General features: G+C 38.3%; 2 long non-coding RNA genes and 1 pseudogene across 2 annotated transcripts in view; 1 reads left to right on the forward strand and 2 right to left on the reverse strand.

The window, feature by feature from the left end:
- LOC105487649 (uncharacterized) overlaps positions 1-12214 on the forward strand; it is a 50126-nt gene extending 37912 nt beyond the window's left edge. Inside the window, exon 3 of the long non-coding RNA XR_011617785.1 lies at positions 12080-12214. This is a non-coding gene — a long non-coding RNA (uncharacterized lncRNA). The remainder of the gene's footprint in view (positions 1-12079) is intronic.
- The window catches only part of LOC139355385 (uncharacterized), a 229030-nt gene extending 206018 nt beyond the window's left edge, over positions 1-23012 (reverse strand). Inside the window, exons 1-2 of the long non-coding RNA XR_011617787.1 lie at positions 22484-23012; positions 2723-2854 (exon numbers count right to left, since the gene is read on the reverse strand). This is a non-coding gene — a long non-coding RNA (uncharacterized lncRNA). The remainder of the gene's footprint in view (positions 1-2722; positions 2855-22483) is intronic.
- A 35-nt stretch (positions 23013-23047) lies between these two features.
- LOC105487650 (SHC SH2 domain-binding protein 1-like) lies at positions 23048-26493 on the reverse strand (annotated as a pseudogene).
- Between the last annotated feature and the right edge of the window lies 1 nt (position 26494).

Below are 26494 nucleotides of genomic sequence, written 5' to 3' on the forward strand. Positions count from 1 at the left end.
CCATAAATTGTGAGATTTATTTTTCTTACTATGTTCTGAAAATGCTACATAAGAACCTTGTACAATTGAGCTTGCATGACTTAGTAGATATAAATGTCTGAACTTCTTTGAAGAAAGAGAATAGGAGTATGCACTTACATCTTGGTCTCACATTTTATATATTTATTTACAACTTAAACTATTTCCCACAAAAAGCTCATCATATCTTGTCACCGTGTAAATCCAAGTTCTTCATTAAAAATTCTATTGATATGCGTGCTGTGCCTCATGCTACTTCACACGGCAGCACAGTTTTCTGATGGAGTCTCACTACGGTGAGTGCTTGTGATGAAAACATACAGCTGACTGCTTTAAGAAGTAATGTACCTTTTCCAGTATCAGGGACAGCCTGGAGCTGACATTAGATATAGTCTAAATATTTAAAAGCTTCCATTTAAACTTGAATTAGAAATTCATAAAATACAAAACATGACTATTTTGAGTTATTTTCTAAAATCTAAAAGCAACATTCTTAAAAAAGAATGACTTGACCTCAGAAATGCAAAAGCACTTTTCATTACCACAAAAGAATATCAGAGAGCAACTTTGCCCCATATCCTGGGAAAAAAGTATCTTATTCAAGAAAGAAGACACAGATCCTAGGAAACAAATACTACTGCAATGTGAAGACAGCTAGTTTCAGTCTAGTGATAAATTGAAAACAATGAACACAGACCACCACATTGGAAAGTATTAAAAGAAAAAGATGACTGCACCGAGAAGAAATTAATATTAAACTAACACATTTTCAAGAATAGGCTGAACTATTTTTCACTTCAGGGTAAGATTCCTAAGTTGTCATGCTGTGTACACAAATAAATAATCAGCCTTCCACATATAGGCATATTGTCATTTCAACAATATTCAGTCTCTTTACCAGGAGTAGATTCCATCTCAAGAAATCATCTTCTTTGCTCATCCATAAAAAGCAACTCCTCACCTGTTCAAGTTTTGTCACAAGATTATAGCAACTCAGTCCCATCTCCAGGCTCCACTTCTAATTCTGGTTCTCTCACTATTTCTACTACATCTGCAGTTACTTCCTCCACTGACATCTTGACCCTGAAAGAGTGTGGGAGTGTTGGAATTAACTTCTCCCAAACTCATGTTAATGTTGACATTCTGACCTCCTCTCATGAGTCTTGGATGCTCTTAGTGACATCTAAATGGTGAATCCTTCCCAGAAGGTTTTCAATTGACTCTACCCAGATCCATCAGAGAAATCACTATCAATTGAAGCTATAGTTTATGAAGTCTATTTCTTAAATATTATGACTTGAAAGTCAAAATTACTCCTTGATCCATGGGCTGCAAAATGGATGCTGTGTTAGCACAAAAAGAACATTAATCTCCTGGCACATTTCTGTCAGAGCTCTCAGGTGGCCAGGTACATTGTTCAGTAAGCAACAATATTTTGGAAGGATTTTTTTTTTTTTTTTTTTTTTCTGAGCAGTACATCTCAACAGTGGGCTTGAAATATTCAGCAAACAATGCAAATAACAGATGTGCTACCACCCAGGCTCTGTTGTTCCATTTCTAGAGCACAGGCAGAATAGATACAGCATAATTCTTAAGGGCCCTAAGATTTTCAGAATTGTAAATGAGCACTGATTCAACTTAAAGTCACCCGTAAAAGAGTTGGCCAGTCTTTTGAAGCTCTGAAGCCAACTAATGACTTTTCTCTAGTTATGAAAGTCCTAGATGCATCTTCTTCCAATAGAAGGTCATTTCATCTACAGTGAAAATCTGCTTGTGTAGCCACCTTCATCAGTGATTTCAGCTAGCTCTTCTGGATAGCTCGCCACAGCTTCTACAATAGAAACTGCTGCTTCACCTTGCACTTTCACGTTACAGAGATGGCTTCTTTCCTTAAACCTCAATAACCAACCTCTGCTAGCCAACTTTTTCTTCTGTAGCTCCCTTGCCTCTCTCAGCCTTCATAGAATTAAAAAGAGTTAGGACCTTGCTGTGTAGGCTTATGCTTAAGGGAATGTTGTAGCTGCTTTAATCTTCTATCCTGACCACTAAAACTTTCTCCATATTAGTAATAACGCTGTTTTGCTTTCTTATTCATGTGTTTGGCTTTTGACTTGCCTTTCTCACTAGGCTTAATCATTTCTAGACTTTGTTTAATGTGAGGGACGGGCAACACTTCCTTTCACTTGAACACATAGATGCCATTGTAGGGTTATTAATTGGTCTCCTTTCAATATTGCTTTGTCTCAGAATAGAGAAGTCCAAGAAGAGGGAGAGAGAAGGGAGCATGGCTGATTGTAGGAACAGTCAGAACACACATAACACTTACTAAGTTCACCATTTTCTATGGTGATGCAGTTCATGTCACCCAAAACAATTACAGTAGTAATATCAAAGACCACTGGTCACAGATCAGCATAACAAATATAAAATAAAAATGTTTGAAATATTGTGAGAATTACCAAAATGTCACACAAAGGCATAAAGTGAGCACCAGTTATTGGAAAAATGAGGCCAAGTAGACTTGCTCCAAGCAGGGTTACCACAAACCTTCAATGTATAAAACATTCAGTATCTGCGAAGCACAATAAAACAAGGTATTCCTGTACTTAACAGTGGCATTTCATTAAATTCTCTCTTCCATAGAAAGTAAAGTTTTTCTTCAAAGCCTAGAATGAGTAAATACACCAAACAGTCAGACACTTACTTAAGATTCCTTCTACAACACCATGCTGAACAAATCTTAAGCCTGAGATGTTAATATCCTCATTCATGCAGTCCACAGAAGTGTCACCATTTTCCCTATTTTCTGTCACAATATCAATTGGTAGACCACATCCTAAGGGAGAACAGAAACATTTAAGGTAGGTGAGGGGAAATGTCCAAACACAAAAATGTAGAACACATTTCTCTACATGAAATGTAGAGACTCGAAATGATAATGAGACCAGCCAACCCAGATGCATTTAAATAAAGTTGATCTCCCCACATATCCTATTTAAACCAGGGCATCAAATTTTTAACAGTAACAACTTCCCAATGTGTCCCCATATTAGCAAGACTACTCTATCAGCCATCTCAGACCAGCCCAGCACAAAATTCATATACAAAGCTGCCATAAAAGTTAAAAAATAATCCTAAGGACCTACAGCTGGGTGAAAGGGCTTTAAAGCATTCAGCACTCTTAAGCTGTTTTCTAACTGCATGGGTGCTGTGGAAGGAACCTTAAGTATCTGAGATTCTATGATTCTAATATAAATTACATTTGAATAAACCTAAGCAGTTCTCAGGATTACCTAATTTTAATATTCTTGTAGAAAGAATGACTTAAAATCTGACAAACTGACTTAGGACAGTTTAGCTACAGGAAAAAACAGTCTACCTCATTAATTAACAAAAACCATCAGATCTCTATAAATCTTAATCAAATCAATAATATAGGCCAAGCCTCTGAGTGGGCTTACAAAACCTTGAAATATCAGAAAACTAAAAATCTCGCTTGATTTTCATTATAAAACAGAAGACAAACACACAGACAAAGCTGTAAGAAAGAAAGACCTCATTGTCTAATGATAAGTCCTTGAGTACATGAAAGCAGTAACTGCAGTAAACAGGCAAAGCCACTGAACTTATCTGTACTTGAAGGGTACAGACAAGCCTTTGGGGGCACTAGAGAAGGCAAGACGACTCCATACACTAGAATGCTATCGGGGTGGTCTAGAAATGACTGAACAGTGAGTAATTTTGTTTCTGATTCTGTATGTGTCTGCCTGTACTTTGAATATTTTCCATAATAACCATTGTTTTTTTTTACCATTAGAAAAATTAAAAATAGAAAATTATTGCATATTGAAGAAAAAACAGATTTTTACACAAATTATGTATTCTTTTTTTTGTGGATCTTAATTTCCATCTGATTTTCTTTTTTTTATTTTTATTTATTTTTAAAATTATTTTTTATTATTATACTTTAAGTTCTAGGGTACACGTGCATAACGTGCAGGTTTGTTACATATGTATACTTGTGCCATGTTGCTGTGCTGCACCCATCAACTCGTCATTTACATCAGGTATAACTCCCAATGCAATCCCTCCCCACTCCCACCTCCCCATGATAGGCCCCGGTGTGTGATGTTCCCCTTCCCGAGTCCAAGTGATCTCATTGTTCAGTTCCCACCTATGAGTGAGAACATGCGGTGTTTGGTTTTCTGTTCTTGCGATAGTTTGCTGAGAATGATGGTTTCCAGCTGCATCCATGTCCCTACAAAGGACACAAACTCATCCTTTTTGATGGCTGCATAGTATTCCATGGTGTATATGTGCCACATTTTCTTAATCCAGTCTGTCACTGATGGACATTTGGGTTGATTCCAAGTCTTTGCTATTGTGAATAGTGCCGCAATAAACATACGTGTGCATGTGTCTTTATAGCAGCATGATTTATAATCCTTTGGGTATATACCCAGTAATGGGATGGCTGGGTCATATGGTATTTCTAGTTCTAGATCCTTGAGGAATCGCCATACTGTTTTCCATAATGGTTGAACTAGTTTACAATCCCACCAACAGTGTAAAAGTGTTCCTATTTCTCCACATCCTCTCCAGCACCTGTTGTTTCCTGACTTTTTAATGATCGCCATTCTAACTGGTGTGAGATGGTATCTCATTGTGGTTTTGATTTGCATTTCTCTGATGACCAGTGATGATCAGCATTTTTTCATGTGTCTGTCAGCTGTATGAATGTCTTCTTTTGAGAAATGTCTGTTCATATCCTCTGCCCACTTTTTGATGGGGTTGTTTGTTTTTTTCTTGTACATTTGTTTGAGTTCTTTGTAGGTTCTGGATATTAGCTGAAACTGGATCCTTTCCTTACTCCTTATATGAAAATTAATTCAAGATGGATTAGAGACTTAAATGTTAGACCTAATACCATAAAAACCCTAGAGGAAAACCTAGGTAGTACCATTCAGGACATAGGCATGGGCAAAGACTTCATGTCTAAAACACCAAAAGCAACGGCAGCAAAAGCCAAAATTGACAAATGGGATCTCATTAAACTAAAGAGCTTCTGCACAGCAAAAGAAACTACCATCAGAGTGAACAGGCAACCTACAGAATGGGAGAAAATTTTTGCAATCTACTCATCTGACAAATTATGTATTCTTACCAATTTAAAACATAAAGCCATTACCTAAAGTGAACAGATTTTCTAAAGAAGAAAGAGAAGCCCAACTATAAGTACTATTAATACCCTGCACATAGTAGGTACTCAATATATCTCGTTTTAAGTGTTAGCTATAGATTACCATCAGATAAGCTTTAATTTACTCATAAGCAAGTGCTCCATATATTCACACCAGAGATACCATTTGATTCCTCAGTTCTCAGAAATGTCCTCTGTTAGTAAATTTACAGTCATTTTTACACTCAACTATCAGAATTTGATAGGTTATTTATGACACTCTGGCAATTACATTGCAATTTCCTCACCAATCTAAGAACTCTTATCTACTATACAATTTATAATATCAATGTTATTTTTACTCTGCCAAAAAATAAAGTGTTTTTATTGCAGTGATTTATCCTGCAGATGTGTTACTTATACATACACATCTATTATAAATCAAGCATTGGAGATGAGAAAGAACAAAATTAAAAAACATAAAACAAAAAAGGGAGTGAGATGATGTCCTAGTGAACAGCAGGAAATTAAACTCCCAGCCTTGCTTCCATTAAGAAATTTTGGCGAGATAAAGATCAAGAGCACAGCTTAAGCAGTTTGTGAACAGCTGCACAAGTCCCAAAATGATATATGATTTTTTTGCATTACAAGCTTCATTGCTAACTTGTAGCAGTTTTGGTAAATAGTTGAACAGGTACAATTAAATTTGATACATTATGGAAATACACAGGACCAAGATGAACAATTGTAAAGTAATCTAAACTTAGAAATTACTCCAAATGAACAAAAAGATTATAACTTGAAAAGTTATTTTTAATAGATATTAAAGATATCTATTAAAGCAGATAATAGTTATCTATTAACTAATATATTTATTTTAATATTAATATTTCAACATTGTTTTCAAAAGCATACTGTGTCGAGAGACAAAGTGTAGCATTTGTGACACTCAGCAAACTTTTAGAAAATTAAGATAATTTTTGATACCAATTTCAAGTAAAATGTCCTTCACCATATCTCTCATAAAAATAAGCTAAATTTAAAACAAAAAAGTCATGCACTAAGATATCACAATATCTATGAGATAAGAGTAAGCAACAAACTAAAAACTACTGAAATTTTAAAAATATATTGTTGCAATTTTTTTTTTTAAATTTTAGAAATTTGACATCCTTTCCATAAATCACTACAATCTGTAAAGTATGCTTCTTCCTCATGGTCCTTTTTCTATATAGGCCTGTAAGTAACTTCCCAACATATACACTGCTACAAAGAACCACAAGTCCACTTACTCAAAAACTGGGTCAACTCCTTTTAAGCTTCCAATGCCTTTAATGTTTCAAGGCAATTCAATAATTCATTTGAAGTCAAATAGGTTGAAATCACATTCTTGGAGCTTTGACAAGAACAGTCGTTTATTGTTTACTTAATCATGTCATGCATGAGAGTTTGGTTGTGTCTTCCATACCCACCTTCCAACTCAATGGAGTCAACACTGCACTCCATTATGCCATGTACCACAAAATGGCCAGGACAAACAATAACAGTGTCACCTTCATAGCAGGCATTTATAACAATGGATCACTACAGAACTAGAAAACAACATACTTGCAAATATACACCCTCACATGGTTTGGATCTGTGTCCCCACTCAAGTCGCATGTTCAATTGTAATCGCCAATGTTGGATGTGGGGCCTAGTGGGAGGTGACTGGGTCATGGGGACAGCTTCTAACAGTTTAATACCATCCCCCTAGTGCTGTCTCATGATAGAGTTCTCACGAGATCTGGTTGTTTAAAAGTATGTAGCACCTACCCTCTCTCTCTCTCTCTTCCTCCTGCTCCAGCCATGTAAGCCTTGCCTGCTTCCCCTTCACCTTCCGCCATGACTGTAAGTTTCCTGAGGCCTCCCCTGCCATGTGTCCTTATGACCTGCAGAACTGTGAGCCAATTCAACCTCTTTTCTTTATAAATTACCCTGTTTCAGGTATTTATAGGCTGTGTGCAAAGTGACAAATATACACCCCCACAAAGCAACTTGAGTATTATTCCAAGTGCCTTCATATCTCACTCTGAAAATAGAGCCAACACTGCACACTGAAGCATCTCCTTTGGTAGTGGACTGAACCAAATGAACACCTGGTAAATGGTTACTGCTGATGAAAGACAGGGTTCTCACTACTTCCTATATAACAGAAAACCATCTCTGGGAAGCTTTTTGTAGAATTCATGAAAACGTATGGTGAATCAGAAGGAAAAAAGCCACTTGCAGCAAGAAACTCTCCTTTTACCTGTATTTCTATCTCTTCCCCCAAGGCACCTGGCAAAGCCTGTCCGTGAATAGGGTCCACAGCAGACCAGTCATCTTGGTGAAGGAGATCTCATGGGTGGAACTACTGACCACTGGATGGACACCCTTTGCTTAGATGTTAGAATTCTGATAATCAAACACATACCATGAAGAAACCAAACAAACGTATCAGTTCTCAGTAAGACAGCAAGGAAGAAAAGATGCTAACTAGCTAAGAATTACAAAGACACACATACCTCAACAAAGGATTCTCCACGAGTTTTAGCTTTTGCTTCACCTGTTCAATCTCTGAATACAATTTTAACCCTTCAACCATGGAGATATTTTCCTGCTCAAAGCTACAATTTGACAAACTGCTTCTCAGATTAAAAAATTTGCTGTAAATCTCCTCACATTGAGACAACAGATTGTGGCAGTCACGTCCTGAAGGAACTCCAGTTTTCAAGAATGTCATAATGCCTGAGAGTTTAAAAGCAAACTGAAATCCATTGCCTTTCAGACACATTTTTTCTCATTAAGAAAGCCCATCTAGTCCTCAAAGACCCACTAAGAAAAGTGCTTTATAACTCAGGTACATGTTAAGTCTCCCTGAATAGTACTCTAAGTGGTAGCTGTTGAAAGTTTGAAGCACCACTTCATTAAAGTCACTAATTTTTCTTCTTTTGAGGAATTGTTTTTTCTTAGATCCAAACATTTGTGCTTTAGAATTACCTAAAGTTCATATTGTACAATTTGTAATCATTATTTAATAAGAAATTATTTTCTTCTCATATCTTAGATTCAAAATCTTAATAAGGAGTGGGTGGCAAGGGCCAACTGGGGAATAGGTATATAGAGCAAAGTAAATTGTTTCACAATGGTTAAGACTGCCATGTTTTTCAGAGAACTGAATGTAATTTTAAAATGTTTTAAAAGATTACCATATTTATAGGATCAAAAATTAGAAATTACTCAAATTGTCTAGTCCTTCCTTGCACTTAAAGCACTATATAAGCACAAAATTGTGATGAATATTCCCTGAGAAAGATCACGGGATTTCAAAAAAATAAACCTTTGAGATTCTGAGGGGGAAAAAATGCTGTCATTATTAGAGAATGATTAACACAAAATAACCTCGTACTGGACAACCTTACTAGCACTTGAAATTTATTCATTTACATAAATTCTCAAATATAATGACAGAACAAAAAGTATGTCTCAATGTAATAAAATAACTTATAAATGTACAGTCAATAGATATTAAACTAATGGGTTTAACACTAAAATATTGCCATTACCTGTAGTTTTAAAATAATTGCTTTATTTTTCAGTTAAATGTATATCAACTAGCTGTTCCTTAGGTTACAGCTTCTCAATTCTGATATTAGAATCACCTAGGATCTTTCAAAAATACAGATGCTCAGGCCAACATCCAGAGCAATAAAAACTGGTCTCTGAAAGTAGAGAGGTATTTTTTTAAAGTTCCCTAGGGATGTAATGTGTAGCCAAAGTTGACAACTACTGTCTTAGATGACTATTATTTTTTTAACTTAGTCATGTTCTGAAGAAGATGGGGGGGAAAAGCAGAACAAAACCCTAATTCATATCAAATTATGGTGAACACTCAATATTTAAAATGAACAGAGGATTTTATTTTCTTGCTTTTCAAGTAAATGTATTACATAAAGCTTGAAAAAGTAGGGATTTTGTCTACTTTGGCTACCCACACTCAATTAAAGATATTCTAGAAATCTACTTTGCAGATAAGAAATTAGGAACCAAACCACTGGTCTATTAAGTCATTAAGATTAAGACTAAAATTTTAAAATAAGTTTCTTAGCATTTCCAATATCCATGCAAGTTAGCTTATTTCTTCTCATTAGATTGAAACTTCATAGTCTAGAACCAATAAACCAACACCATCTTCAGACCCCTAAGTTCTGAAGCAGTGTGTTTTGAATTAGAAAGGAAAGTATTTGCCACACGGTGCAAAATCAAGACAGTGATTTGATCTTGCTGGCTGATAGCTCTACTCCTATCTTAGCCCAAGGACCTCTTTAGAGTCTGCCTGCATTTGGTAACATTCCAGTCCCTCCATCAAGTACCACAGTTTCTTCTCCGTAACTAAAAACAATTCCTCCCTTATGCTGTCCCATCTGCCAGTGATGTACAAGGCATGTATGGAAATCATTACTTGTTCACACATGCAAGGTTCTCAAATCAGAGTACAATTTTTTGTCCACATACAGATCAAATTTGCCAGATATGCATTATATTCTCCTACCATTACATTCTACTTCAATCAAAACCAATGACTACTCTTTAAGAGCAAGTGTATCAAACCTAGAAAATACTCAAGCTTTTTGATGTTCTGGGATTGTACTGAACACACTATAGAAAAATAAGAAATACACAATGGAAAAATTAGAAAGGCTAAATAGAAATCACAGCCAACTTATGAAAGCTGAAATCAGACATACATAATTCTAAACCACGTAGAACCATTAACCAGATTTTCATTTTTTAAATTTTGTTATTATTTACTACTTAAACCAAGAGAAACTTACTAAATCAAATCAAACTGCATGAAAATGTAAAGGCTTCTTGCCTTGTCTTATATAGTCAAATCATCTTTCACATAGGAAAAACAAATTACCTTCTACAATTTTTTTTAATGTGAGTTCTAATTTTATTGCAGCATTGCCTAATAATTTACTGCTCATGAATATAGGAGAAAATTACTGGTCTTAGGGCACCATCTAGTGGAAAGATAAGTGTCACATGTAACAAGACCAGCATAGAACAACTACTTAATTTAGGTTGCATGATTAATTTTGGTATTTTTCTATGGAAGGGATTTTCCTTGTCAAAATATGATAAATTAGAAGAATGTGTTTAGGTATTTTGGATTCATCTGTTAGTTTAACCTAGTATGTTTTACTATAGGAACTTAAGAGTAAAGCCATATAGCTTAAAAAGTATTCTTTAAAAGTTTAAAGCAAAAAAGTCTCTATAATTCAAACAAGTTCACTCTTTGAAAACAACAATTGTCATTGAATAGATGTTCACAAACCTCCTGATTTTAGACTCAGTTTATAAACAGTAAAAGCAGGTTTCTCTGCACTTGTTCGTTTCATTTAATAACTTGAAAAGGGGTTGCACTATTTGTATATTGGTCTATTTCTGTCTATAGGCCCTTGGAGTAAGAGTGTGCATGTGTGTGTGTTGTGCATGCGTGTGTATGTGTGTCTCACAAAGGTAAAATTAAGCCATGATAACTATTTTTTCAATATGTACAAGATTAGTAATAAACACAATCTCAACTGAGGTTCAACACATCCGACAAAATAATCATATGCATCATCCTTTTCTTCACTCCAACTCTTCCAAATGTTTTGGTAGGAAAACCTGAAAAATAACTTAATATCATTCAAATTTAATCACTGGCTCCAAATGTTAGGATTCTGGAGGGATGAGAGCTAAAGAATAAATCAAAGCAATTCTCATATCTCAGAGAATGCTGCATATTTGCTATGGTTATCAGTTGAGTCACACAAGATAATGGCCTTCTTTGGATCAGCTAGAGGGGTTTTTCTACAACATTCTTTTTTTAAAACTTTCTTTTTATCAGAAGTAGTATTTATTTACCGCCTATAACTGGGCAGATAGTAGTTCCATTTGTTGAGATAGAAAACACTGGGAGAGAAACAGGTTTGGGGTTGAAAATGAAGAGTTTTGTCTTCACCATGTTCAGGTTGAGATGACTATCTGACCTCCCAGTAATGATGTCAAGTGTGCAGAGGAATACACAAGCCCAGAGATCCAGGGAAAGGTCAGGGCTAGAGACATAAATCTCGGAGGTGTCAGCATATTAATAGTTTTAAAGCAGTAAATGAGATCATCTAGGGACATAATATAAAGCAGCAGTTATCAATCCTGGTTGCACATTAGGGTCCCCCGGGACACTTTAAAAAATTGATTCCCTAGCCCAGACCAATAAATCAGATATCTGTGGAGGGAGGGGGGTTAGCATCCACATGTTTTTTAAAGCTCTCTAAGCACTTTAACAAATTTTTATGACAAAAAATTCTAAACATATAACAGATAAAATAGTATCATGAATATCATGTATCCATCAGTCAATTCCAATAATTACCCACTTAGAAGCAATCTAATTTCATCTCTACCTCACCAACCTACCCTCTGCTCCTCTCCTCCCACCATCCTTACCCTGGCTTATTTTGAAGCAAATCTCAGATACATAAAATCATTCACAAATTTTTAGCTCTAAAATAAATCTTTATGCCAAAAAAGTTTTAATTTCTAATATTACCAAATACCCAGTCAGTACTCAAATTTTCCTAATTTTCTCTTTGCTGTTGTTGTTTTACAGTTGACTTACTCAAATTAGGATCCAAACAAGGCCAGCTGTGGTCCTTAATGGATGTGTCTCTTAAATCATTTTTATTCTATACATTACCCCTTGCTCTTTTTACCCTTGTAATTTATTTAATAGCTTCCCATACGCTGAATTTTGTTGATTACTTCTCCAGGGGGTCATTTAACATGTTTTTCTGTTTCCTTTCTTTCTAGTAAACTGATAGTAAGATCTAGAGCCTGATGGGCTTCAGGAAACATTTGTTGGCAGGAATACTTCAAGTGAGGCATGATGTACTTACATCAGGAAGCGCATATAGCAAGTCCTCTAATGTCAGCCTTTCATTCAATGTCTTTCATTATATAAGGGAATAAACATCAATTCCTAGCCATAGTCACAGCCTGTGTGGAGTTTTCATGTTTTCCCATGTCTGCATGGGTTTTCTACATGTACCCTGGCTTCCCACATACGAAAGATGTGCATGCTAGCTGAACTGGTGTGTCAACATCCTCCCAGTCTGAGTGTGGGTGTGAGTTCACCGTGGGATGAAATGGCATTCTGTCTCATGCTGGTTCCTATCTTGCACCCTAAGCTGCCATGATAGGTTTTGGCCACCTGCAATCCTGAACTGGAACAAGCAAGTTGGAAAATGAAAACATGAATATGAATTACTGTCAAATAAAAAATTTTAAATTAGACAATAATCATACAAATGCACAAAAATAAACAATGCAGTATAAAATCGCCCAGCAAGTCCATCAAGTTTGTGACTGGTTTGAACCACGTGGTGGTAAAGGGTAGTCCTTACAATATTTACTTTGCTGACATTTATTCCTCAATTTGACCAACAACCACCATGAATGACTGCCATGACTCACTGATTCACCAAAAATTGGGTAAATAATTATTTTGTTTTCTTACATGTATACAGGATTCACATTTATTTCAATGTTCAAGATTAAAATTGTTTTGGGTCTTTATTAGAAGTTTGGTGATGTTTTTGTGACCAGAAATATGCCATAGGACCTTTAACTTTTGTTTATATGTATTAGCCTATGGTAACATTAGTTTTGCTGTTTCACTTAAAGTTGAAGTTTCCAAGAACCTGTCAACAACAGTAAGTGAAGACCTCTATAATGCCTAGCCATCTCTTTTTGTGAGGTTAAGACTGATCAATGGATTCAGGTGTTGTCAACCTGATTCATCCACTACAAAGTTCTCTATTAATTTTTTACCTAAAGATTATAGCAGTCATGGAGGATCACTGCCTATAACCTTTATTTCATTAGTGGTTACAAAATATGGATATTCTATCATTCCTTCTTCATGTAGTGGTTGGAACTAAGGAAAATCCCCAAGTTATTATAATGTGCTTCCAAGGTAGAGTAGATTAGAAAAAGAAGAGTAATAGGATTGATCCCTTGATAACTCGAACACTCTAAAAAGTTAGAGCATGAGAGAAGAGCTGGGCAAGATGGCTAGAAAATCAAGCCAGTGAGACACGAAATGAACAGTGCTGTCACAGAGGCTGAGAGGACAGTGTGTTAAGATGGGAATGGAGGAGGCGGAGCAAGGTGGTAGAAAAGAAGGCTCCTCTGATCATCCTCTGTGCAAGGACACCAATTTAACAACTAACCACACAGAAAAACAACTTCGTCAGAACTAAAAATCACACGAGCACCTATAGTACCTGGTTTTAAGTTTGTATCACTGAAAAGAGGCATGGAAGAGATTGAAAAAACAGTCTTGAATTGCCAATGCCACCCCTCACCCACCCTCCTGTGTGGTACAGAGAGCATATCTGGGCGCTGGAGGAGAGAGAGCACTGCAATTGTGAGGCGTTAAACTCAGCTGTCCTGCTACAGCAGAAAGGAAAACTGGACCAAACTCAGCTGATGCTCACCCATGGCGGCATTTAAACCAGGCCCAGCCAGAGCGGAATCACTCCTCCCAGCAGTCCAAACTTGAGATCCTGTAAACCTCGCCACTGAAGGCTAAAGCACTTTGTGTCTCTAAGTAAACTTGAAAGGCAGACTAGGCCATAAGGACTGCGACTCTTAGGTGAGTCCTAGGGCTGAACCGTAGGGCTGAACCGGGCCGAGAGCACAGTAGACTTGGTGGGGGCACACAACCTACTGAGACATCAGCTGAGGTGGCTAAGGGAGTGCTGGCATCACCCCACTCCTAAACCCAGACTGCAAAGCTCACAGCTCTAAAGGAGACCCCTTCCCTCCACTTGAGAAGGGGAAGAGTGGTGACGTCTTCATCTTCCATCTTGGATACCAGCTCAGCCAGAGCAGGATACATCACCAGCCAGATTTGTGAGGCTCCCTCACCCCACATTCCAGGCCCTAACTCCCAATCCCCAATGACATTTCTAGACACATCCTGGGTTACAAGGACCCAGTCCTGCCAGCATTCATCGCTTGCCAACTGAAGACCCCTTGGGCCCTGAATAACCAGCAGTGATACCCAGGTACTATGTCAAGGGCCTTGGTGAGCCACTGAGACTTGCTGGCTTCAGGGGAGACTCAGCACTTTCCCAGCTATGGTGGGCCACAGGCCGAGACTCCTTCTGCTTGAGAAAAGTAAAGGGGACTTCATCTTGCACCTTAGATACTGGCACAGCCACAGCGGGGTAGAGTACCCAGTGGGCTATTAGTGTCCCTAATTCCGGGACTTGATTCTTGAATGGCATTTCTGGACCCGTCCTGGGTCAGAGGGAGGGAAGCCCACTGCCGTGAAGGGTGAGTCCCAGGCCAGGCAGCATTCACCACCAACCAAGTCGAGAGACCTGGGGCCTTACGGGAACATCAACAATAGTCTGGCAGTAGTCCTTGTGGCCTGGGATGGTGGTAGCTACGGGGTGAGGCTCCTCTGCTTTTGGAAAGGGGACAGAAGTGTGAGAAGGACTGTATCTTGTGGTTTGAGTGTCAGGTCAGCCACAATACAACAGAACACCAGGCAGACGTCTAAGGTTTTGACTCTAGTCCCTGACTTCAGGACAACATCTCTGGATCCAACTGGAGCCTGGGGGACCTCATCACCCTGAAGGGAAAGACACAGGCCTGGCTGGCTTCGCCACTTGCTGATTGTTAAGCACCAGGTTCTTGAGCAAACATAGGCAGTAGCCAGGATGTGGTTATAGTAGGCCTTGGGTGAGACTCAGTGGCATGCCGGCTTCAGGTCTGACCCAGTACAGTCACTGTAGCGGTGGCCACAGGGTGGTTGTGTCACTCCACCCCCAACATCAGGCAACTCAGAAGAGAAACTCTGCTTGGGAGAAAGTAAGGGAAGAGAAAAAGAGTCTCTGCCTGGTAATCCAGAGAATTATCCTGGATCTTGCCCAAGACCATAAAGGCAGTACCTCTATGAGTCTACAAGAACCATAGTGTTACTGGACTTGGAGTGCCCCCTAAAGCAGGTACAGCTTAGATCACAACACTCAAGTCTCTTCAAATATCTGAAAAGCCTTCCTAAGAAAGACAAGTACAAACAAACCCAGACAGTAAAGACTACAAGTAAGTACCTAACTCTTCAATGCCCAGACGCAGATGAACACCTACAAGAATCAAGACATTCCAGGAAAATAATACCTCACCAAATGAACTAGATAAAGCACCAGGGCTCTTCCTGAAGAAAGAGCGATACATGACCTTTCAGACAGAGAATTCAAAATAGCTGTTTTGAGAAAACTCAAGAAAATTCAAGGCAACACAGAAAAGAAATGCAGAATTCCATCAGATAAATTTAACAAAGAGACTGAAATAAAAAGAATTGAGCAGAATTTATGGAGCTGAAAAATGCAGTTGGCATACTGAAGAATGCAACAGTGTCCATTAATACCAGAATTGATCAAGCAGAAGGATAGTGAGCTTGAATATAAGCTATTGGAAAATACACACTCAGAGGAGAAGAAAGAAAAAACAATGAAGCATGTCTACAGGATGTAGAAAATAGCCTCAAAAGGGTAATTCTAAGAGTTATTGGTCTTAAAGAGCAGGTAGAGAAAGAAATGGGGGTTGCAAGTTTATTCAAATCCTCCTTAAGGATAGGTCATATGTTAGGTATCAAAACAAGTCTTCAAACATTCAAAAAAACTGAGATAATATCAAGCACCTTCTCTGACCAAAAGAGAATAAAACTAGAAATCAATAAGAGGAATTTTGGAAACTATGCAAATACATGGAAATTAAACAATATGCACCTAAATGACCAGTGAGTCAATGAAGAAATTAAGAAGAAAATTGAACAATTTCTTGAAACAAATGATAATGGAAATACAACATAGAAAAACCCATGAGATACAGTAGAAGTAGTACTCAAAAGAAAGTTTATAGCTATAAGTGCCTACATCAAAAAGAGGAAAAACTCCACATAAATAATCTAACAATGCATCTTAACGAACTAGAAAAGCAGGAGCAAACCAAGCCCAAAATTATAAGAAAATAAATAATAAAGATCAACACAGACATAAATAAAACTGAAATGAAAATACAAAACATCAATGAAACAAAAGGTTGCTTTTTAAAAAGTTAAACAAAATTGACATACCCGAACTAAAAAAAAAAAAAAAGATAAGAATAAATAAAATCAAAAATGAAAAAGGTGACACTACAACTGATATTGTAGAAATTCAAAGAATTTGATTCCTAGTATCACTGGTGGATAGTATAAGCAACTATATACCAATAAATCAGAAAATCTAGAAGAAATGCACAACTTCCTAGATATATACAACCAATCAAGATTGAATCAGGAAGAAATCTAAAACCTGAACGGACCAAGAAGTAACAATGTTGAAGCTATAACAAAAAGTCTCCCAGTAAAGAAAAGCTCGGGACTGATGGCTTCACTGCTGAATTTTACCAATCCTCCCCAAACTATTCCAAAAAATAGAGAAGGGGGGAATACTTCTAAACTCATTCTACAAGACCAGTATTACCCTGATATCAAAATCAGACAAAGATACATCAAAACAAAACAAAACAAAACAAAACAAAACAAAGAAAAGAAAAAGAAAGAAAACTACAGGCCAATATCTCTGATGAATATTGATTCAAAAATTCTCAACACTACCAAACCAAATTCACTAATATATTAGATCATTCATCATGATCAAATGTAATTTATCCCTGGGATGCAAGGATGGTTCAACATACATAAATCAATGTGACATATGATATCAACAGAATGAAGGATAAAAACCATGTGATCATTTCAATTGGTGCTGAAAAGGCATTTCATCAACATCCCTTCATGATAAAAACTCTCAAAAAGCTGGGTACAGAAGGAACATATCTCAACATAATAAAAGTCATATACAGCAGACCCATAGCTCTTATCATACTGAATGCGGAGAACTCAAAGTCTTTCCTGTAAGATTTGGAACACAAGAATGCCCACTTTCACTACCGTTATTCACCACAGCACTAAAAGTCCTAGCTAGAACAATCAGAAAAGAGAATGATATAAAGGGCATCCAAATTGGAATGGAAGAAGTCAAGTTATCCTTATTTGCAGATGATGTGATCTTATATTTGAAAAAAAACCTAAAGACTCCACCCAAAAACTATTAGAAGTGATAAATTCAGTCAAGTTGCAGAATACAAAATCAATATGTAAAAATCAGTAGCATTTTTATATGACAACAGTGAAAAATCTGAAAAAAAAAAATATAAGTACCCCCTTTTAAAATAGTTACACATAAAATTCATACCTAGGAACTACCCAAAGAAGTGAAAGATTATAATGAAAACTATCAAACAGTGATGAAAAAAGTTAAAGAGAACACCAAAAAAGGAAAAATATTCCATGTTCATGGAATGGAAGAAGCAATTTTGTTAAAATGTCCATACTACCCAACGCAATCTACAGATTCAATGCTATCATAAGGAAAAAGAACAAAACTGGAAGAATCACATTATCTGACTCTAAAATTATATTACAGAGCTATAGTAACCAAACTGCATGGACTGGCATAAAAACATACACAGAGACCAATGATAAAGAATGATAACCAAAAAACAAATCCCACACATACAGTGAACTCATTTTCCACACAGGTGCCAAGAACATACACTGGGAAAACTATAGCTTCTTCAGTAACTGGTGCTGGGAAAACTGGGTATCTATATGCAGAAGAAGGAAACTAGACTCCTATCTCTTGCTATACACACAAATCAAATCAAAATGAAGACTTAAATCTAAAACCTCAAATTATAAAAAACCCTTAAACTATAAAACTACTACAAAAAAAAATTAGGGTTTTCTCTAGAACATTGGTCTGGGAAAAAACTTATTGAGTAATACCCTACAAGCACAGATAACCAAAGCAGAAATGGACAGACGGGATCAAGTCAAGTTAAAAAGCTTCTTCATAGCAAAGGATACAATCAACGAAGTGAAGAGACAACCCATGGAATGGGAGAAAATATTTGCAAACTACCCATCTGACAAGAAATTAATAACCAGAATATACATGGGGCTGCAAACAACTCTATAGGAAAAAATCTAATAATCAAAAAATGGGCAAAATATTTGAATAGCCATTTCTCAAAAGAAGACATACAAATGGCAAACAGGCATATGAAAAGGTGCTCAACATCATTGATCACCAGAGCAATGCAAATCAAAACTATAATGAGATATCATCTCACCCCAGTTAAAATGGCTTATATCCAAAAGACAGGCAATAATAAATGCTGGCAAAGATGTTAAGAAAAGGAACCACACCAGGCACGGTGGCTCATGCCTGTAATCCCAGTACTTATGGAGGCCAAGGAGGGTGGAACACTGGAGGTTGGGAGTTCGAGACCAGCCTGACCAACATGGAGAAACCCTGTCTCTAGTAAAAATACAAAATTAGCCGGGTGTGGTGGCACATGCCTATAATCCCAGCTATTCAGGAGGCTGAGGCAGGAGAATCGCTTGAACCCGGAAGGCGGAGGTTGTGGTGAGCTGAGATGGCGCCATTGTACTACAGCCTGGGCAACAGGAATGAAACTCCATCTCAAAAACAAAACAAAACAAAACAAAACAAAACAAAACAAAACAAAACAAGAAAAGAAAAGGGAACCATTCTACACTGTTGGTGAGAATGTAAATTAGTAAAATAACTATGGAGAACAGTTTGGAAGTTCCTCGAAAAACTAAAAATGGAGCTACCATATCATCCAGCAATCCCACTCCTGGGTATATATCCAAAAGAAGGAAAATCAGTATATTGAAAAGATACCTGAACTCCTACATTTATTTGCGGGACTGTTTACAGTAGCTGAGGAACCTAAGTGTCCATCAACACATGAATGGATAAAGAACACGTGAGACTTATACACAATGGAATACTATTCAGCCATAAAAAAGAATGAATCATTTGCAATGACAGAGATGAAACTGGGGATCATTATGTTAAGTGAAATAAGCCAGGCACAGAAATATAAACATTGCATGTTCTCACTTATTTGTGGGATCTAAAAATCAAAACAATTGAGCTTATAGAGATAGAGGGTAGAAAGATGGTTACTACAGGCTAAAAGGGAAGTGGGGGGGTTAGGGGAAGGTGGTGATGGTTAATTAGAAAGAATGAATAGAAACTATTAGTTCACAGCACAACAGAGTGACTACAGTCAATAACATAATTGTACATTTTAAAAGAACAAAAAGAGTCGAATTGGATTGTTTATAACACAAAGGATAAGCACTTGAAGAGAAGGATACACCATTCTCCATGAGGTGATTATTTCACATTGCATGCCTGTATCAAAACATCTCATGTAACCCATAAATATATAAACCTACTATGTACCCGCAAAAATTAAAAATAAAAAAATAAAGATAGAAGTAGTGATCGAATACCTAGAATGCAGTCAAAAGGTCAAGCAGGATGAGATCAGAGAAGTGTCAACTGGATTTGAGAACATGGAAGTCTTTGGTAATCTTGAGCACAATTTTCATGGTGAAGTTAGACTAGAAGTGTTAGGGGGATGCCAAGAAGTACAGACCGTCTGTCTATGACTATAAATAACTCTTTTGAAAAGTTCTGTGTGAAAAGAAAGGAGCACTAAAAATGAAGCCAGCTATCTTTTAATTCTTATGGATTGGGCTGTCAGTCTCTTCACCCTCTAGAGTCTATTTTTTTTTTTTTAAATGAATCTAGGCATGCCTTTACTCAATTCAAAAAAACCTCTGCCGGCCCTTTGTTGCCCTTAAAATGAAATCCTAAACGTGGTAATATAACATGGATTCATAATTTAACTCCAATTACCTCTCTTGCCTCAGAGCCCTTGTGGATAAACTCTCAATTTCACAAGCTCTTTCAAACCTCCATGTAACATGCTGGTCAGGCTGCTGGAAGTGTCTTCCTTCTCCACCTGGTAAGCTTGTATTTACATCCCACAACTCAGCTCAGATATCCTCCTCACCAGTACCATGCCGGGCACTTACACATCATTCATATCTGCACCTCCCCAGTCTTTATTCCTTTAAGCCAGAAACATGGGTATCAGCCTTGACTTCCACATCCACTCATGTCTCATCCCCCATAACCACTTGACCACCAAGGCGCAGCTATTCTACTTTCTCAATAAGCTTCTGCCCCACTCTAGACCCCTCCATATCCCCACTCTAGATCCCTCCATATCCCCACTCTAGATCCCTCTGTGTCCCCATTCTAGACCTCTCCATATCCCCATTTTAGACCTCTCCATATCCCCACTCTGGACCTCTCCATATCCCCCACACCCTCCCATATCTCCACTCTAGACCCCTCCATATCCCCACTCTAGACCCCTCCATATCCCCACTCTAGACCGCTCCATATCCCCCACTCTAGACCCCTCCATATCCTTACTCTAGAACCCTCCATATCCCCACTCTAGATCCCACCCTATCCCCACTCTAGACCCCGCCATATCCCCACTCTAGACCCCTCCATATCCCCATTCTAGACTCCTGCACATTCCCACTCTAGACCCCTCCACATCCCCACTCTGGACCCCTCCATATCCCCACTCTAGATTTCTCCATATCCTCACTCTAGACCCTTCCGTATCCCCACCTCCCTATCCATCTCCCTCCATTTATTTTCCACACAGCAGCCAGAATGAACCTTTAAAAACACAAAGCAAGTCATATTCACCCCAAAATAAAAACCCCTCAATGGTTTTTCATGCTCTTACAAAATGATTCACTGGTTGACAGAGCCCTGCACTGTCTGAGCCCTGCCAACCTCTCTACCCTGACTTCCTATGCCTCTCCCAGCACTATGTTCTGGCCACATTGACCTTGCAGCTCCTTAAACCCACTGAGTTCCTGAACCTGTTCCCCCATCTCCGCCACCCCTTTCACCTGCCACTCCTTTCACCTTTTAGACCTAAATTCGAATGTCATTTCCTCCGGAAATAAGCACAGAACGGCAACCTGACCCAGTCTTAGGACACTCTGAAATTCTTCATGGTGCTCACGGCTCCTTCCAATTGCATCTGCATCCTTATGTGATTATTCTATACAGCTTCACCTCCCACCTGTAGACTGGCAGCTCCCCGACAAAGGTGTTGGTTTTGTGCACCAGTCATACCCCACCCTCAACTGAGAACCCAGCACTCCACACTTACCGAATCAATGGGCAAATGAAAACCCTCATAATTTGACCTTCTCTAGTCACTGACCAGAATCTGAGTCCTCAACATGGAGAGTAAATGTAATCAGGCTCCTCTTGGCCAGGCCTGGTGGCTCACGCCTGTAATCCCAGCACTTTGGGAGGCCGAGACAGGCGGATCACAAGGTCAGGAGATCCAGACCATCCTGGCTAACACGGTGAAACCCCGTCTCTACTAAAAATACAAAAAATTAGCCGGGCATGGTAGCGGGCGCCTGTAGTCCCAGCTACTCGGGAGGCTGAGGCAGGAGAATGGCGTGAACCCAGGAGGTGAGCTTGCAGTGAGCTGAGACCGCGCCACTGAACTTCAGCCTGGGTGACACAGCAAAGACTCCGTCTCAAAAAAAAAAAAAAAAATCAGGCTCCTCTTCCTTAACAGGAACTCTTACCAGTTCCAGGTACTTGTCTTTCTACCAACTTCTATACCCGTAGAGATTGGCACCCTCTCTCCTAATTTCCTAAACTCATCAGTTATCCCTTCACCTTCAAATGCTTCGACTGACAGACTATTTTAAAGCAAGAGAAACATAAGGGAGTTATTTTGGTCCTGGACAGAAACCAGTTCTTTAGATTTATATTGCTTGGCTTAAAAGTGAACACCAGGGTTAAATGTTCTTGCATGCAATTAGAGATTGTCCATAAGATGTCAGAAGCAGCGTCTGAGGCACTCTGCTTCTTTATCAAGTATGTAAACTAAGCTTAGCAAAACCTGGTTAGCTGACTAATGGTATAGAAACAGGAAAGTACTTTCAAAACTACAAAACACCAAGCAACATTATTAACTATTATGATCATTGCATGAGCCAGTCTTCCAGTTACTAGAAGAATATAAGTCCATTTTTACATGGCTAAAAGTAGCCCTCTACAGTGAATATACTTATATATAGAAAATCCAAAAGAACTATCTGTATCAGGCACTATCTGATAGAAGATTTATCTGAAAAAAAATTTTAAATCATACCTATTAATATTAATCCAGGTGTGGGCTTTCTTTCTCAGGTAAGTGACAAAAGTCTGCTTGTACAAGTGGAAATAACTGCCAAAAAGGCTGACTGGCAGGAACACATCCCCTAGGGATCCGGGAAGCAGCCTCAGAAAACACCTTCTCTGACCAGATACCTCCTTGAAGAAAATGTGTATTAGTTAAATGACTGCATACATCATCATCATGGTATACAAACTTCACTTTCTTTCCTTTCCTCTTTCTGTCCTTTTAGACTCAAATATACCAACCATAAGCCTTAGCATCCGTAACTTTTAAGTCGGTTTCTAAATATACACAAACCAAATTAAGAATCCCCTACCTTTTGTTAACATTTGGGTACTAGGTAAAAGACAAACAGGAATGCTTTGTACTGTACTATTTTTGTTAAACTTTTCTGTGAGTTTGAAATTATCCCAAATGATTTAAAACTTTTTTTTTTTTTAGCTTAAAAAAGATTATCCTATCATTGAATATTTTCAACTATTGCCATGACCAAGTTTACAGTTTGAATTTTAAAGCTGGGTCTAACACAGACCAGAATTACTTCAATTCATCCAAAGTTTCTGGCCACAAAGTGATTTTTATCAACTTACCTTCATACCTGACATGCTCAGTTGCAAGTGCTGTCTAGTCAAACACTCCAGAATCATCAAACACCACCCAGCTCCTGCAGGAGCAACTGATGTTCCTTCAGCTCGAGGAGCTCTCTCATACACTCCAAGGTGAAAGTGCTTGCTCAAGATTCACAGAGGTATGGCTCAGCAAGCTGCACCACTGCCTTCAAGGCTGAAATGGCCCCATCTGTCACCTAAAATTTAAAATAATGTGACTTAACATGTGGAAATCAAAATTAAGCTCCACGTATAAAACACTACTAACAGTGATTTTTTAAAAGCATGCAATAGGGGCAGGGATTCTTCTTCCATTATGGAAGCCTATCCTTCCATAAAGGATAAACAAGAGAGGCCTAGCTTTTGTCTCATGGAACTTACATTGTAATCAAGAGAGTAAATAAACAAGATAGTGATGAGTAGGTGACAGAGAGTAACTAGCAGGGTGGTGATCTGGTTTTGCTGGGATGGCCAGGAGCAGTCACCTCTGAGCTGAGAATGAAAAGGAAGCAGCCATCTAAAGAGCATGGAAGATGCAAAAGCCCTGTGGCAGAGATGGGCTTGGCCACTGAAAGAGCAGAAAGGTAGTCCTTCTTGCTAGAGCCAAAGGGAGGAAATTGGGAGCGGGGGAGAAACAGTAGGAGATAAGGTGGGAGAGAAAGGCAAAAAGACCAGGACACATAGAGCATCAGGCGCTTGGATTTTACACGTTCTCCAGCACAATGAGAAGCCATAAAGCCAACACGGAGCCCTTGGTAAATGCAACGCATTAGTAGTTTTAAGCAGAGAAACTGCACACTTCTTTTAAAACAATGACTTTGACTGCTTTTAGAGAAGTGACGAGGGCAGGAGGGGCGGGCACTATCATAACCCAGTGAAAAGGCCTGAACTTCAACTGAAGATATTGGCATAATCCAAAATTTAAAAACTCACAAGGAAGAGCTGCAACCCACTGCCTCGTTCATAATCACTGCAGTATGCAATGCCGTTTACTAAAGGAGCTGCAAAAAAATCGTGTATTCACACTCCTTGGTTTAACATTTTAGCTTAACAGGGCTTTTTGTGGTTCAGTTAACAAACACTGTGAAAAACTCACAGCTGTAATTGGAGTGCAAATTTAATGTAAAAGGCCCAGTCAGTTGAAAAATAAGATTGTTTTTACTTTCTGCAATGAGACACATTATCAAGAGATTAACCACATACCTACAAATTTACTAGGCAAAAATGGGATAGTTTTAAAATGCCTCTTTGGTTTGAGCCACTTAATGGGCTACAACTCAGAAGGTAAAAAATTAATGGAAACTGTTGACCTCATAATTAGGCCTCCTCATTTTTTAAACGATCTCAAATACTTCCTCCACTTCATAGGTTTATAATCCAGTTCCCCTTGTCAAAGGACACTGAAACTTAAGCCACTTTAATTCCCTGGTAGCTCCTCCTCAATTGCCTTTAAAATTTGCGGAACACTTCCTACACCATGGCAATTAGATGTGAAAAACATGCTATTTCAATCAGCTCATAAACTTTAATTAAAAATAAGCACTTTGGCTCTAAGAGTCTGAAGTAAAGTGCTTATAGCTTGAGACAAATGTCTTAACAACAAAATTAACTTCACCTCAAGCAGCACCTTGAGCACATTATGTGCCAGACTGCACGCCATCCAGATGGCTCAAGGACCTTCTCCAAGAACTCAGCTGTGAATTTCCGTGCCTCAGAGGCCTTGCCGTCAGCTACAAACAAATTAAACACAGTAAGAAGTGAGAATGCAGAAAGCAGAGGAAAGTTAATAAATCCACTTAAATCCATTTTCTCAGAACCAACAACTGGCAATCTGAGGGACTGAGATAGGCAATCTACTTATAAACTAAAAAGATAAAAGGGGCAAAAAAGGCTGGGCACGGTGGCTCACGCCTGTAATCCCAGCACTTTGGGAGGCCTAGGTGGGCAGATCACTAGAGCTTAGGAGTTCGAGACCAGCCTGGGCAATATGGCAAAACCCTCTCTCTAGAAAAAATACAAAAATTAGCCAGGTGTAGTGGTGCATGCCTGTAGTCCCAGCTGCTCAAGTGGCTGAGGTGGGAGGATGGCTTGAGCTGAGAAGCAAGAGGTTGCAGTGAGCCAAGATCATGCCACTGCCCTCCAGCCTAGGTGACAGAGCAAGACTCTATCACCAAAAAAAAAAAAAAAAAAACCCAGAAAAGAAACAAAAAAGAGAACCTACTCACCTAAAATGTAGTCTTGATAGCCTGGATTACTCACAGAGCAAAAGTTGATTTGTTTGGAAGATTTCTAGGTGAAGTGGCTTTTTTCCCTCTGGAATAAAACTTCGTAAACTAGAACCTGGCTTATCAAGACAGCTACAACCACTGAGTGAATCTTCATTTTGAAAGAAACCTAAAAAAACACAAAAAATAAGCAGGCGTAAGTATCCCAGATACTTCCAGTGCTCGTAGAGTGCTTCTGTCTTCACATCCTTGCTTGAAATTCCAAACCAACAAGGATTTGAGTATGAATGCTCTACTTTTATCTCTATTACTGTCAGAAGAAACAGCTTTACAAACTTAAAAATATCTCAAAATCCAAGTTCTACTTAAAAACAGTAAGAGCTTAAGACCTTTCACAAGTTAGGTTTTTGTTGTTATGTGGGGATTTGGGGGAAAGCAGAGAAATAACGTTGTTTTTTAATCCAGTGGAAACCACCTAAGTTCTTCTAGGGATCTTTACTATAGTTAGCAAGTTATAAAAGTCAAGTATCTGTTATTTTTTTCCCTCCCAAACACTGCCATAAAGCAGCATTAAAAGAGAGAGCTGATTTCCTATACTTCCTGTCCAATGGGTTGAAACCTCTTTATTTTCTACAATATCAGTCTGCCAATGGCTCCTCAATAAACAGGGATGAGAGATTCTTAATAATGCATAAGGTTTACTTCACTAAGACTACTACTAGGTTCCTCCTCATTAATTTCAATGACTGTGTCTAAGGAAAAGATCAGAAAATGCAAATCACATTAGGTTTGGGCTGTATGTAATTATGTTTCATAAGGCATGATTCAGCCAGTGGCATATCTAATTCTGTGTAATAAGATGTTTTTAAAAGAACGAAATGACTATTAAATAAGCAATGCTGAGGGTAGCACTTAGACTGGCAGAGTAGTTTCCGAAGGCGGTTTCAAGGAAGGTGTCTGAGACGGTAATTAGCAGCAGTCTTTCTTCCCCCACCACCTTTGATTTTCTCCTTTCCCTTTCTCCTTCCTTCCATTCCTTTGTCCCGGCTCAGGCCTCTAGAATTACCTGATCCCACAGATGAGATGATCAAAGCAGGCAAGGGTCTACTACTGTTCACAAACACTGACGCGCATGAGCCTTAGAGGGCATC

The sequence above is a fragment of the Macaca nemestrina genome, chromosome 20 (assembly GCF_043159975.1).
Source record: "Macaca nemestrina isolate mMacNem1 chromosome 20, mMacNem.hap1, whole genome shotgun sequence".
Taxonomy (NCBI): Eukaryota; Metazoa; Chordata; class Mammalia; order Primates; family Cercopithecidae; genus Macaca; species Macaca nemestrina.